Source organism: Hyla sarda, unplaced genomic scaffold (assembly GCF_029499605.1).
Source record: "Hyla sarda isolate aHylSar1 unplaced genomic scaffold, aHylSar1.hap1 scaffold_1318, whole genome shotgun sequence".
Taxonomy (NCBI): Eukaryota; Metazoa; Chordata; class Amphibia; order Anura; family Hylidae; genus Hyla; species Hyla sarda.
In genome coordinates this window covers 19,714-32,798 of record NW_026607943.1, presented here as the reverse complement: position 1 = coordinate 32,798, position 13,085 = coordinate 19,714, and the positions used below count along the sequence as shown (strand labels likewise).

The following is a 13,085-nucleotide window of genomic DNA, read 5'->3' as shown; positions in this document are numbered from 1 at the left end:
AGTCTGTGCACAGAATTTAGCAAGGGCCTCGCACCTTCTGATGCATCAGGTAGGTGCACAATAGCATAGCCTAACCCTCTGTACTTTGGTCTATATTGATGCGGGACATAGACAGCCAGCTGATGACCAATCCATTAGTGCAATGGATGGCTGGAAGCATTTGTCTTTGCCTTTGCAATACCACAGAAGCAATGCATGGTCAATGTACAGCAATGACACACCTGTGTGAACAGCCAGGAGACCCCCCCCCCCCATGTTATGTTACATAGTTACATAGTTAGTACGGTCGAAAAAAGACATATGTCCATCACGTTCAACCAGGGAATTAAGGGGTAGGGGTGTGGCGCGATATTGGGGAAGGGATGAGATTTTATATTTCTTCATAAGCATTAATCTTATTTTGTCAATTAGGAACATTCAGCACCCACCCGCTATCAAGGCAGCTGCCTATCATGTCATGCCCTACCTGCACAGGTGTGCTGGCTACTCAAATGATCCAATTAAGGAGGCCATTTAGTCAGCAGCAGCAGAAGTCCTGTGCCTGGACGCTCCAACAGGGGCCAGACACAAGCAGAAGCAGAAGCAGCAGAAGCAGCAGCAGCACCACCTTTTGTTTTTTGGCTGCAGCAGCAGCAAGGCCCACAGGGCTGGCTAGCTGGCTAGCCAGCAAGCAGGTAGCAATGAAAGTAGGAATCTTTCTTTTTAACCCTGTAAGGGGGTGGTGCACTGTACCCGAAGATACTGCCATATCGGGTCAATGCATAGGGCGACGGAAGCAAGCTTCGAAATCGGCCCCCGTTCTCAAAAATCCATTTAATATATGGTCCCCAGATAGGGGACGTATCAGATATTAAACTGATAAGAACAGATACTACACTTGATCTTAGCCAAAAGGCCGAGAAGCGATAACCGTGAAAGGGGCGGGCCCAACAAGGTCCCCTTCATGGGCACTATCACTGCTTGCTGTCAGGGAGGCTGCCAGACAATTTTCCATGCACACTCTGGGCTGGGGGGCAGTCAACCACCAGTACACACAGCAGAACCTAAACCCATACCATTATTGCTAAGCAGCAAGACAGGGGCCCATTGCACTCCCACGGGGCCTTTTTAAATGCAATCCATAACCCGGATTTGCCAGGAACCCTTCTTACTCCTCCTACTTGCATGTGACACTGGGCTTAGGATCTGCATAGGAAACACACACACAAGCACACACCTACCTTTGTTGCCTGCAGATGCCTCCTTGGCTGTCCCCAAACGGTATCAAACCAACACCCACGGGAAGCTGTAAGCATAGAGGACATGCCTGCACCCCATTGGACTTACCTGTGTGGGTTAAATCCGGGTTATTTGACAACCTATGGCGGTGATGGTTCTGCTCAGGCAGAGCAGTGCTGATGCTCCTCATAAAGCTGTCGCTGCTGTGAAGGTTCTAGGTGACATCACAAATCCCTATGGTTACATACACAACAAAGCTGGGTTGTTGTTGTTTACACTCTGCAAGGCCTGTGGAAGTGAGTGACATCATAGCACTGTAGTTCTGAGGGTTCTAGATGGATGCAACAATCTCCTGTTGCTTCTATGAAGGCCATAATAGACGACATCACCAAACAGCTCCATAGTCACATACACAGCAAAGGAGAGATGTTGTTTACACCTAGTGATGTCAGTGGTATTGAGTGACATCACAGCACAGTGCTAAGGCTCCTGGGCCTGGACACAGCAGCGGCTGCAATATCTCAACGGAGAATACGTTTATATATATGTGTGTGTGTGCGCGTATATATATATATATATATATATATATATATATATATATATATATATATTTCTCCGCCGAAATCACTTTTAAACCCATTTCCACCTTTTTTTCCCTTCTCTTCCTCTTACTTTTTTTTCACGTTTTTTTACGTTTTTCTCCTTTTCGCCTCTTTTCTGGGCGTATTATTCTTCTTTTTCTTCTTTTTTTTTGTCTAATGCATACCCCATCAGTGCAGCAATGCTTATTCAATACCGCCAGCAGATGGAGACACTGGGGGATAATTTTCTAAGGATTTATACTGATTTTTCCTGTCTGAATTTGTCGCACAGAAAGTTGCAGGCCAAATATGTGTGACATTTCTGCGACTTTAGCTTCTAGAGCATTTTTACAACATTATACATAGGTGCTGAATACATAAAAAGCGACTGTTCAGCGACAGACAAGTCGCATCGGCTGAAAGTAGGCCAGAATGTCAGTCCATGTTGGAGCAGGTTTAGATACAGTCTAAAGTATAGATCTCAAAGTCTGTGCACAGAATTTAGCAAGGGCCTCGCACCTTCTGATGCATCAGGTAGGTGCACAATAGCATAGCCTAACCCTCTGTACTTTGGTCTATATTGATGCGGGACATAGACAGCCAGCTGATGACCAATCCATTAGTGCAATGGATGGCTGGAAGCATTTGTCTTTGCCTTTGCAATGAAGCAATGCATGGTCAATGTACAGCAATGACACACCTGTGTGAACAGCCAGGAGACCCCCCCCCCCCATGTTATGTTACATAGTTACATAGTTAGTACGGTCGAAAAAAGACATATGTCCATCACGTTCAACCAGGGAATTAAGGGGTAGGGGTGTGGCGCGATATTGGGGAAGGGATGAGATTTTATATTTCTTCATAAGCATTAATCTTATTTTGTCAATTAGGAACATTCAGCACCCACCCGCTATCAAGGCAGCTGCCTATCATGTCATGCCCTACCTGCACAGGTGTGCTGGCTACTCAAATGATCCAATTAAGGAGGCCATTTAGTCAGCAGCAGCAGAAGTCCTGTGCCTGGACGCTCCAACAGGGGCCAGACACAAGCAGAAGCAGAAGCAGCAGAAGCAGCAGCAGCACCACCTTTTGTTTTTTGGCTGCAGCAGCAGCAAGGCCCACAGGGCTGGCTAGCTGGCTAGCCAGCAAGCAGGTAGCAATGAAAGTAGGAATCTTTCTTTTTAACCCTGTAAGGGGGTGGTGCACTGTACCCGAAGATACTGCCATATCGGGTCAATGCATAGGGCGACGGAAGCAAGCTTCGAAATCGGCCCCCGTTCTCAAAAATCCATTTAATATATGGTCCCCAGATAGGGGACGTATCAGATATTAAACTGATAAGAACAGATTTTTTTTTTTTTTACATTTTTATTGAAAAAACTCAAAAACTTAAATACATCACAAAAAATGTTTACAATACATCAAATACTGTTTTCCATAAATGTAAATTCCACATAGCTAATGCTTTTTTCTGCCCATATCTCTTTTTATCAATTAAATAGTACAAGTAAACTTCACTGTATATCATCTTCAAACATTCTTTTTCACAAATAAAATCTCTTTTGAAGACAAGGATATTACGAACTTTCCATAATACATTTTTTGTACAGTTGATAAAAATCCACAAAATTCTCTCTTTTTCTTTCGTAACTCCATCACTTTTGCCATATAAAACAACTTCATGATTTAAAACTTTTAGACCTGTTAGGAATTTCAATAAAGAACCAATTAGTCTAAAAACCTTTTGTGCAAAATAACAATTCCAGAAAAGGTGCAAAACAGTTTCATCTATATTGCAATTTTCCCGGGGACAGACACATACAGCATTTAGACCTCTTCTATATTGGAAAAATCTTACCGGAAGACACTCATGGATAATCATCCATGCTAAATCCTTGTGCTCATTAAAAAGATATGGCTCGTTTACCTTTTTCCATATTTGTACACACCTATTATAAGAAAAATTAGAGACCATACATATTTCTTCTTGCAAATTTAACTGTACTTCTATCTTGCGAGCATCCCTCAAGGTTAACAAGTCAAAGTCTTTAAGGTTATACATACGTATAATTTTTTCTAAGATGGCATAATGTTTAGGCGGAGTTAAAAGTACAGGAGAAGATAATGATAAAAACACCCATTCTCTTTTTCTAAAAATATGTCCCGCAGAGTACTTTAAAAAACAGGACCATACACTTTTCATAAAAAGTCCCCTAAAACACCAACTAAAAAACCTTAAGTATAAAAATTTTCTAATACAGGGAACCTGTTTTCCTCCATTTTTTTGTGACTTATACATAGTATCTCTTTTTAATTTTTCTGCTTTAGAACTCCATAGAAACTCAAAGAGAATCCTCTGAAGTTGCCTAGACATAAGTTCATTAGGAGGATAAATCATATTTAAATAGAGCATAATGGGTATTAGCATAGCCTTAATCACCAAAATTTTACCTTCTAAGGATAATTTCCTAAGGGACCAAAAGTCTACCTTTTTCTTTACCTTTTCTTTTACCATTAGCCAACTTTCCTCACCATTGTTATTTTTATCAAAGATGACTCCAAGGATTTTTATTTTTTCTGACTGTAATTTTAGGTTTGGTATTTGCACGTTTTCCCATTTACCTATATAAAAACAGTCACATTTAGATAAATTAAGTTTAAAAGCAGAAGCTTTACAAAAGAAATCAGTAACATCAACAACTCTTTGTAAAGAGAAGGCACTTTCACAAAAAACATTAATATCATCCATATAGCCACACACTTTAAGGGTGGCATTATTACCTCCAGGAACTGGCACTCCTTTTATTATTTTATCATTCCTTATTAAGTTTAACAGAGGTTCTATTGCACATATAAACAGTATAGGAGACAGAGGGCAGCCTTGCTTTACCCCTGATGATAAATTAATAAAATCTGTAAGGAAACCATTTATTAAAATCCTGCTAAAAGAACCTTTATATAAGAGAGCAATTTGCTTAATAAATATGTTAGGAAAACCCATGCGTTGTAAAACCATCCATAAAAAACAATGTGATACTCTATCGAACGCTTTATGAAAATCTAGAGATAGAATGGCTAGATTTTGATTCCGCTCTTGCTGATACCATATGACGTCCCTAATAGCATTTAAAGGTTCAGCTACACTCCTTCCTGGGACACCACATACCTGATCCACATGGATGACCTTGTACAAAAACGGCTTCATTCTGTTAACAAAAATTTTTGACATAATCTTATAATCAACATTAAGAAGCGTAATTGGTCTCCAATTTTCTAAGCTGTTCCTATCCCCCTTTTTGGGGATCAGAGACACTATACCACTCCTCCAAGATAAAGGTAGAACATCAGAATTAAAAGCCTCCTTAAAAATATTAAGCAAATCATCTTTAAAAATGTCCCAAAAGGTTTTATAAAACTCTACAGGAAGTCCATCAGAACCTGGTGTTTTACCTGTGGATAAACTTTTAGCAGCAATTTCTAATTCTTGGCATCTTACTTCTGTGCAAAGTGCATCTTGGTCCTCCTTACTTAAACCACAATCTAAAGTGCTTAGGAGAAAATTAGCAGCAGATATATCAATGGGTTTCTCATTAAACAGATCTTGATAAAAGGATTTAGCTTTGGATAACATTCCTACATTAGTAGTTTCATCCTCAATGTTAATCATTAACTTTTTTGTTTCCATTACCTTTTTAAAAAAGAATCTTGTACACTTTTCATCCTTCTCTTTACATTCAACTTTGGAGTTAAAAATTATTTCTTTCCCTTTGTTAGTTATAGCCTTCTGAATATCACTTTTAACACTTAAAATCAGATCGTCTACATATACACCCAGCTCTTTGAGTTGATAATAGGTTTGTAGTTTTGTGTTAAGATCTCTATACCATTTCAATTTCTCTTTTGTTTTTTTAACACCCATCTTAATAAAATACTCTTTAAATTTTACCTTGCAGAATTCCCACCATGCTAAAAGAGAATTAAAATTAGTCCTTGAGTTCTGCAATTTTTTAAAAAGATAGATAAAATTACATTTAATTTCTTCATCTTCAAGCAAAGAGATATTCAGACGCCAGACTCCTTTGGCTCTGCAAACCCCATCAAACTTACATGTAGCAGATAAAATCTTATGATCTGAAAAAAAGGTAGAAGTCAATTGCATATTCCCATAAAATGCAAATCCAGAAGCAAAAATATAATCAATCCTTGACATATAAAGGCTATTCCCCCAGGTATACCCAGGGTCATTAGGGAAAGAGGTTCTCCACAAATCTTTTAAATTAAAATCAACTATAAAATCCTTTAGTTGTTTTTCAGTCTTATCTTTCCTTTGTTCAGATCCTCCAGCCCGCTCCTCTCCTGCCATTATACAATTAAAATCACCAGCGATGATAAGCGGGGATGAACCCGGTAAATAAAACTGAATTTTCTCTAATAAATCAGATCTTTCATCCTTATCTGGAGAGGCATATACATTTAAAAGTCTCATATTCATGTCATTATAAATAATATGAACGAGCAGGGCTCTACCGGGTACAATGTCTGTGAAGGAGGTAACTTTATACTCACTGCTCTTGAACAGTATGCAAACACCAGTCACTTTCCTCTCATTATCCCCTGACCACACAGACGGGCCAAGAGTCCATTCAGATCTCAAAGATGAATAATTGATATCATAATCAATGGCACATTCCTGTAAAAATAAAATGTCTGTAGGCAAAGAAGACAAGAAAGAAAATAAAGCAGCCCTCCTCTCTGGGCTCTTCAAACTCCTCACATTGAAGGAGGAGATATTAACACTTGGTAGCTCCTGGGTCATTCATTATCCTCAGACAAAGAACCCCAATCTGTAGGTGGTGACACAAATTCCTCAATATTAACAGGGTCGGATGCTGTTATAACCTTTTGGCAGACAATCTCCACGTTCCCCTCGTCCGCACTAACTCGACCACTCCTTTTGATGTTAAGGCCCTTTTCCTCTTTCCGGTCTCTGCTTTTCCTCTTTCGCCGTTCTTCTACATCCATCTCCTCTGTATCCCTTCTGGGCGGTCCAGGACCCTCAACTTCCATGAGAGGAGAACCCCTCACTTCTGTCTCAGGTCCCACGACCTTCCCCGGGGACACAATGCTTTTGGAGACATGAGCCACAGCAGGTATCACAGGAATTCCGGTAGCAGAAGACTCAGGCATCACTTTCAGGGTGTGGGTCTTAGGCACAGGCACAGCATCCATGGAGCTCTTCCTCATCGAGGGACCAGCCGACGTAGCCACAATATTGGCCCAGGAGCGTTGAGGACAATCCTTAAAAGCGTGTCCTTTCTGCTTACACACATTACACAGAATCTCATTTTGACAGTCCAAAGTGGTGTGGCCTTTTTGGCCACATCTTTTGCAAATAACCACTTCCTCTTTGCAAGATTCTTGTGTATGACCATATTCATGGCATTTCCTGCAATAATACGGCATCCCAGGGTAGAATAAATAGCCACGTTTACGCCCAATTAAAAAATTTGCAGGTGGGCGACACAGACCTCCAATTCCTCTCACATCTTCTCTGAACTTAACAGCAAACTTATGCTTTCCAGTCCAAAAGTCCATTGCATTCATTATTTTATGAGAGTATTTGACTTCCGCACAATATTGGTTTAAAAATAAGACAATGTCTCTTATATCCACGTATGGATCGTGCATAGTAACCACCAGTGGAACATCGCCATTAGAATATAGAGCAATGAAAACAAGTCCTTTCATATCCTCCTCATTGGCAAGCTCCCGAACTTTCTCAAACATATGGTCACATGCAGATGCGGAAGTCAAGGTAAGAATGAAAAGTCCTTTACCTGGGTCTTTTAGGCAAAACACATCTTCTCTCTGAATGTGCAATAAATCCAGCATAATTCTCTTGACAAAAAATTCCAAAGTCATCTTCTCCTTTTTCTCCTCATCCACTTCAATACGGAAGGTGTTCTTAATCCGAGTTTCAGTATGCGCAGCAAACCTAAGGGTCGCCATGGGGGATCGCCTTCCCGTTCTTTGTAAGTCCTCCTCCTATAGCAGCATGAGGCTTAAGACGGCTAAAAAACCGCCGATGCCTCAAGGCCGAAGGTTCGACGAACTCAGAGCCCCTTGACAAGATACAAGATCTTAGCCAAAAGGCCGAGAAGCGATAACCGTGAAAGAAAGGGGCGGGCCCAACAAGGTCCCTTCATGGGCACTATCACTGCTTGCTGTCAGGGAGGCTGCCAGACAATTTTCCATGCACACTCTGGCTGGGGGGCAGTCAACCACCAGTACACACAGCAGAACCTAAACCCATACCATTATTGCTAAGCAGCAAGACAGGGGCCCATTGCACTCCCCACGGGGGCCTTTTTAAATGCAATCCATAACCCGGATTTGCCAGGAACCCTTCTTACTCCTCCTACTTGCATGTGACACTGGGCTTAGGATCTGCATAGGAAAACACACACACAAGCACACACCTACCTTTGTTGCCTGCAGATGCCTCCTTGGCTGTCCCCAAACGGTATCAAACCAACACCCACAGGGAAGCTGTAAGCATAGAGGACAATGCCTGCACCCATTGGACTTACCTGTGTGGGTTAAATCCGGGTTATTTGACAACCTATGGCGGTGATGGTTCTGCTCAGGCAGAGCAGTGCTGATGCTCCTCATAAAGGCTGTCGCTGCTGTGAAGGTTCTAGGTGACATCACAAATCCCTATGGTTACATACACAACAAAGCTGGGTTGTTGTTGTTTACACTCTGCAAGGCCTGTGGAAGTGAGTGACATCATAGCACTGTAGTTCTGAGGGTTCTAGATGGATGCAACAATCTCCTGTTGCTTCTATGAAGGCATAATAGACGACATCACCAAACAGCTCCATAGTCACATACACAGCAAAGGAGAGATGTTGTTTACACCTAGTGATGTCAGTGGTATTGAGTGACATCACAGCACAGTGCTAAGGCTCCTGGGCCTGGACACAGCAGCAGGCTGCAATATCTCAACGGAGAATACGTTTATATATATGTGTGTGTGTGCGCGTATATATATATATATATATATATATATATATATATATATATTTCTCCGCCGAAATCACTTTTAAACCCATTTCCACCTTTTTTCCCTCTCTTCCTCTTACTTTTTTTTCACGTTTTTTACGTTTTTCTCCTTTTCGCCTCTTTTCTGGGCGTATTATTCTTCTTTTTCTTCTTTTTTTCGTCTAATGCATACCCCATCAGTGCAGCAATGCTTATTCAATACCGCCAGCAGATGGAGACACTGGGGGATAATTTTCTAAGGATTTATACTGATTTTTCCTGTCTGAATTTGTCGCACAGAAAGTTGCAGGCCAAATATGTGTGACATTTCTGCGACTTTAGCTTCTAGAGCATTTTTACAACATTATACATAGGTGCTGAATACATAAAAAGCGACTGTTCAGCGACAGACAAGTCGCATCGGCTGAAAGTAGGCCAGAATGTCAGTCCATGTTGGAGCAGGTTTAGATACAGTCTAAAGTATAGATCTCAAAGTCTGTGCACAGAATTTAGCAAGGGCCTCGCACCTTCTGATGCATCAGGTAGGTGCACAATAGCATAGCCTAACCCTCTGTACTTTGGTCTATATTGATGCGGGACATAGACAGCCAGCTGATGACCAATCCATTAGTGCAATGGATGGCTGGAAGCATTTGTCTTTGCCTTTGCAATACCACAGAAGCAATGCATGGTCAATGTACAGCAATGACACACCTGTGTGAACAGCCAGGAGACCCCCCCCCCCCATGTTATGTTACATAGTTACATAGTTAGTACGGTCGAAAAAAGACATATGTCCATCACGTTCAACCAGGGAATTAAGGGGTAGGGGTGTGGCGCGATATTGGGGAAGGGATGAGATTTTATATTTCTTCATAAGCATTAATCTTATTTTGTCAATTAGAACATTCAGCACCCACCCGCTATCAAGGCAGCTGCCTATCATGTCATGCCCTACCTGCACAGATGTGCTGGCTACTCAAATGATCCAATTAAGGAGGCCATTTAGTCAGCAGCAGCAGAAGTCCTGTGCCTGGACGCTCCAACAGGGGCCAGACACAAGCAGAAGCAGAAGCAGCAGAAGCAGCAGCAGCACCACCTTTTGTTTTTTGGCTGCAGCAGCAGCAAGGCCCACAGGGCTGGCTAGCTGGCTAGCCAGCAAGCAGGTAGCAATGAAAGTAGGAATCTTTCTTTTTAACCTGTAAGGGGGTGGTGCACTGTACCCGAAGATACTGCCATATCGGGTCAATGCATAGGGCGACGGAAGCAAGCTTCGAAATCGGCCCCCGTTCTCAAAAATCCATTTAATATATGGTCCCCAGATAGGGGACGTATCAGATATTAAACTGATAAGAACAGATACTACACTTGATCTTAGCCAAAAGGCCGAGAAGCGATAACCGTGAAAGGGGCGGGCCCAACAAGGTCCCCTTCATGGGCACTATCACTGCTTGCTGTCAGGGAGGCTGCCAGACAATTTTCCATGCACACTCTGGGCTGGGGGGCAGTCAACCACCAGTACACACAGCAGAACCTAAACCCATACCATTATTGCTAAGCAGCAAGACAGGGGCCCATTGCACTCCCACGGGGCCTTTTTAAATGCAATCCATAACCCGGATTTGCCAGGAACCCTTCTTACTCCTCCTACTTGCATGTGACACTGGGCTTAGGATCTGCATAGGAAACACACACACAAGCACACACCTACCTTTGTTGCCTGCAGATGCCTCTTGGCTGTCCCCAAACGGTATCAAACCAACACCCACGGGAAGCTGTAAGCATAGAGGACATGCCTGCACCCCATTGGACTTACCTGTGTGGGTTAAATCCGGGTTATTTGACAACCTATGGCGGTGATGGTTCTGCTCAGGCAGAGCAGTGCTGATGCTCCTCATAAAGCTGTCGCTGCTGTGAAGGTTCTAGGTGACATCACAAATCCCTATGGTTACATACACAACAAAGCTGGGTTGTTGTTGTTTACACTCTGCAAGGCCTGTGGAAGTGAGTGACATCATAGCACTGTAGTTCTGAGGGTTCTAGATGGATGCAACAATCTCCTGTTGCTTCTATGAAGGCCATAATAGACGACATCACCAAACAGCTCCATAGTCACATACACAGCAAAGGAGAGATGTTGTTTACACCTAGTGATGTCAGTGGTATTGAGTGACATCACAGCACAGTGCTAAGGCTCCTGGGCCTGGACACAGCAGCGGCTGCAATATCTCAACGGAGAATACGTTTATATATATGTGTGTGTGTGCGCGTATATATATATATATATATATATATATATATATATATATATATATTTCTCCGCCGAAATCACTTTTAAACCCATTTCCACCTTTTTTTCCCTTCTCTTCCTCTTACTTTTTTTTCACGTTTTTTTACGTTTTTCTCCTTTTCGCCTCTTTTCTGGGCGTATTATTCTTCTTTTTCTTCTTTTTTTTTGTCTAATGCATACCCCATCAGTGCAGCAATGCTTATTCAATACCGCCAGCAGATGGAGACACTGGGGGATAATTTTCTAAGGATTTATACTGATTTTTCCTGTCTGAATTTGTCGCACAGAAAGTTGCAGGCCAAATATGTGTGACATTTCTGCGACTTTAGCTTCTAGAGCATTTTTACAACATTATACATAGGTGCTGAATACATAAAAAGCGACTGTTCAGCGACAGACAAGTCGCATCGGCTGAAAGTAGGCCAGAATGTCAGTCCATGTTGGAGCAGGTTTAGATACAGTCTAAAGTATAGATCTCAAAGTCTGTGCACAGAATTTAGCAAGGGCCTCGCACCTTCTGATGCATCAGGTAGGTGCACAATAGCATAGCCTAACCCTCTGTACTTTGGTCTATATTGATGCGGGACATAGACAGCCAGCTGATGACCAATCCATTAGTGCAATGGATGGCTGGAAGCATTTGTCTTTGCCTTTGCAATACCACAGAAGCAATGCATGGTCAATGTACAGCAATGACACACCTGTGTGAACAGCCAGGAGACCCCCCCCCCCCATGTTATGTTACATAGTTACATAGTTAGTACGGTCGAAAAAAGACATATGTCCATCACGTTCAACCAGGGAATTAAGGGGTAGGGGTGTGGCGCGATATTGGGGAAGGGATGAGATTTTATATTTCTTCATAAGCATTAATCTTATTTTGTCAATTAGGAACATTCAGCACCCACCCGCTATCAAGGCAGCTGCCTATCATGTCATGCCCTACCTGCACAGGTGTGCTGGCTACTCAAATGATCCAATTAAGGAGGCCATTTAGTCAGCAGCAGCAGAAGTCCTGTGCCTGGACGCTCCAACAGGGGCCAGACACAAGCAGAAGCAGAAGCAGCAGAAGCAGCAGCAGCACCACCTTTTGTTTTTTGGCTGCAGCAGCAGCAAGGCCCACAGGGCTGGCTAGCTGGCTAGCCAGCAAGCAGGTAGCAATGAAAGTAGGAATCTTTCTTTTTAACCCTGTAAGGGGGTGGTGCACTGTACCCGAAGATACTGCCATATCGGGTCAATGCATAGGGCGACGGAAGCAAGCTTCGAAATCGGCCCCCGTTCTCAAAAATCCATTTAATATATGGTCCCCAGATAGGGGACGTATCAGATATTAAACTGATAAGAACAGATACTACACTTGATCTTAGCCAAAAGGCCGAGAAGCGATAACCGTGAAAGGGGCGGGCCCAACAAGGTCCCCTTCATGGGCACTATCACTGCTTGCTGTCAGGGAGGCTGCCAGACAATTTTCCATGCACACTCTGGGCTGGGGGGCAGTCAACCACCAGTACACACAGCAGAACCTAAACCCATACCATTATTGCTAAGCAGCAAGACAGGGGCCCATTGCACTCCCACGGGGCCTTTTTAAATGCAATCCATAACCCGGATTTGCCAGGAACCCTTCTTACTCCTCCTACTTGCATGTGACACTGGGCTTAGGATCTGCATAGGAAACACACACACAAGCACACACCTACCTTTGTTGCCTGCAGATGCCTCCTTGGCTGTCCCCAAACGGTATCAAACCAACACCCACGGGAAGCTGTAAGCATAGAGGACATGCCTGCACCCCATTGGACTTACCTGTGTGGGTTAAATCCGGGTTATTTGACAACCTATGGCGGTGATGGTTCTGCTCAGGCAGAGCAGTGCTGATGCTCCTCATAAAGCTGTCGCTGCTGTGAAGGTTCTAGGTGACATCACAAATCCCTATGGTTACATACACAACA

The 13,085-nt window shown here is 42.8% G+C and overlaps 4 non-coding genes across 4 annotated transcripts; all 4 read right to left on the bottom strand.

Annotated features, from left to right (window-relative positions):
* Positions 1-716: 716 nt before the first annotated feature.
* Positions 717-907, bottom strand: LOC130305519 (U2 spliceosomal RNA). The gene has a single exon (XR_008855091.1). It is a non-coding gene; the product is annotated as a U2 spliceosomal RNA (small nuclear RNA).
* A 2,087-nt stretch (positions 908-2,994) lies between these two features.
* On the bottom strand, positions 2,995-3,183 carry LOC130305550 (U2 spliceosomal RNA). Its single transcript, XR_008855121.1, has one exon. It is a non-coding gene; the product is annotated as a U2 spliceosomal RNA (small nuclear RNA).
* A 6,867-nt stretch (positions 3,184-10,050) lies between these two features.
* LOC130305518 (U2 spliceosomal RNA) lies at positions 10,051-10,241 on the bottom strand. The gene has a single exon (XR_008855090.1). It is a non-coding gene; the product is annotated as a U2 spliceosomal RNA (small nuclear RNA).
* A 2,088-nt stretch (positions 10,242-12,329) lies between these two features.
* On the bottom strand, positions 12,330-12,520 carry LOC130305516 (U2 spliceosomal RNA). Its single transcript, XR_008855089.1, has one exon. It is a non-coding gene; the product is annotated as a U2 spliceosomal RNA (small nuclear RNA).
* Between the last annotated feature and the right edge of the window lie 565 nt (positions 12,521-13,085).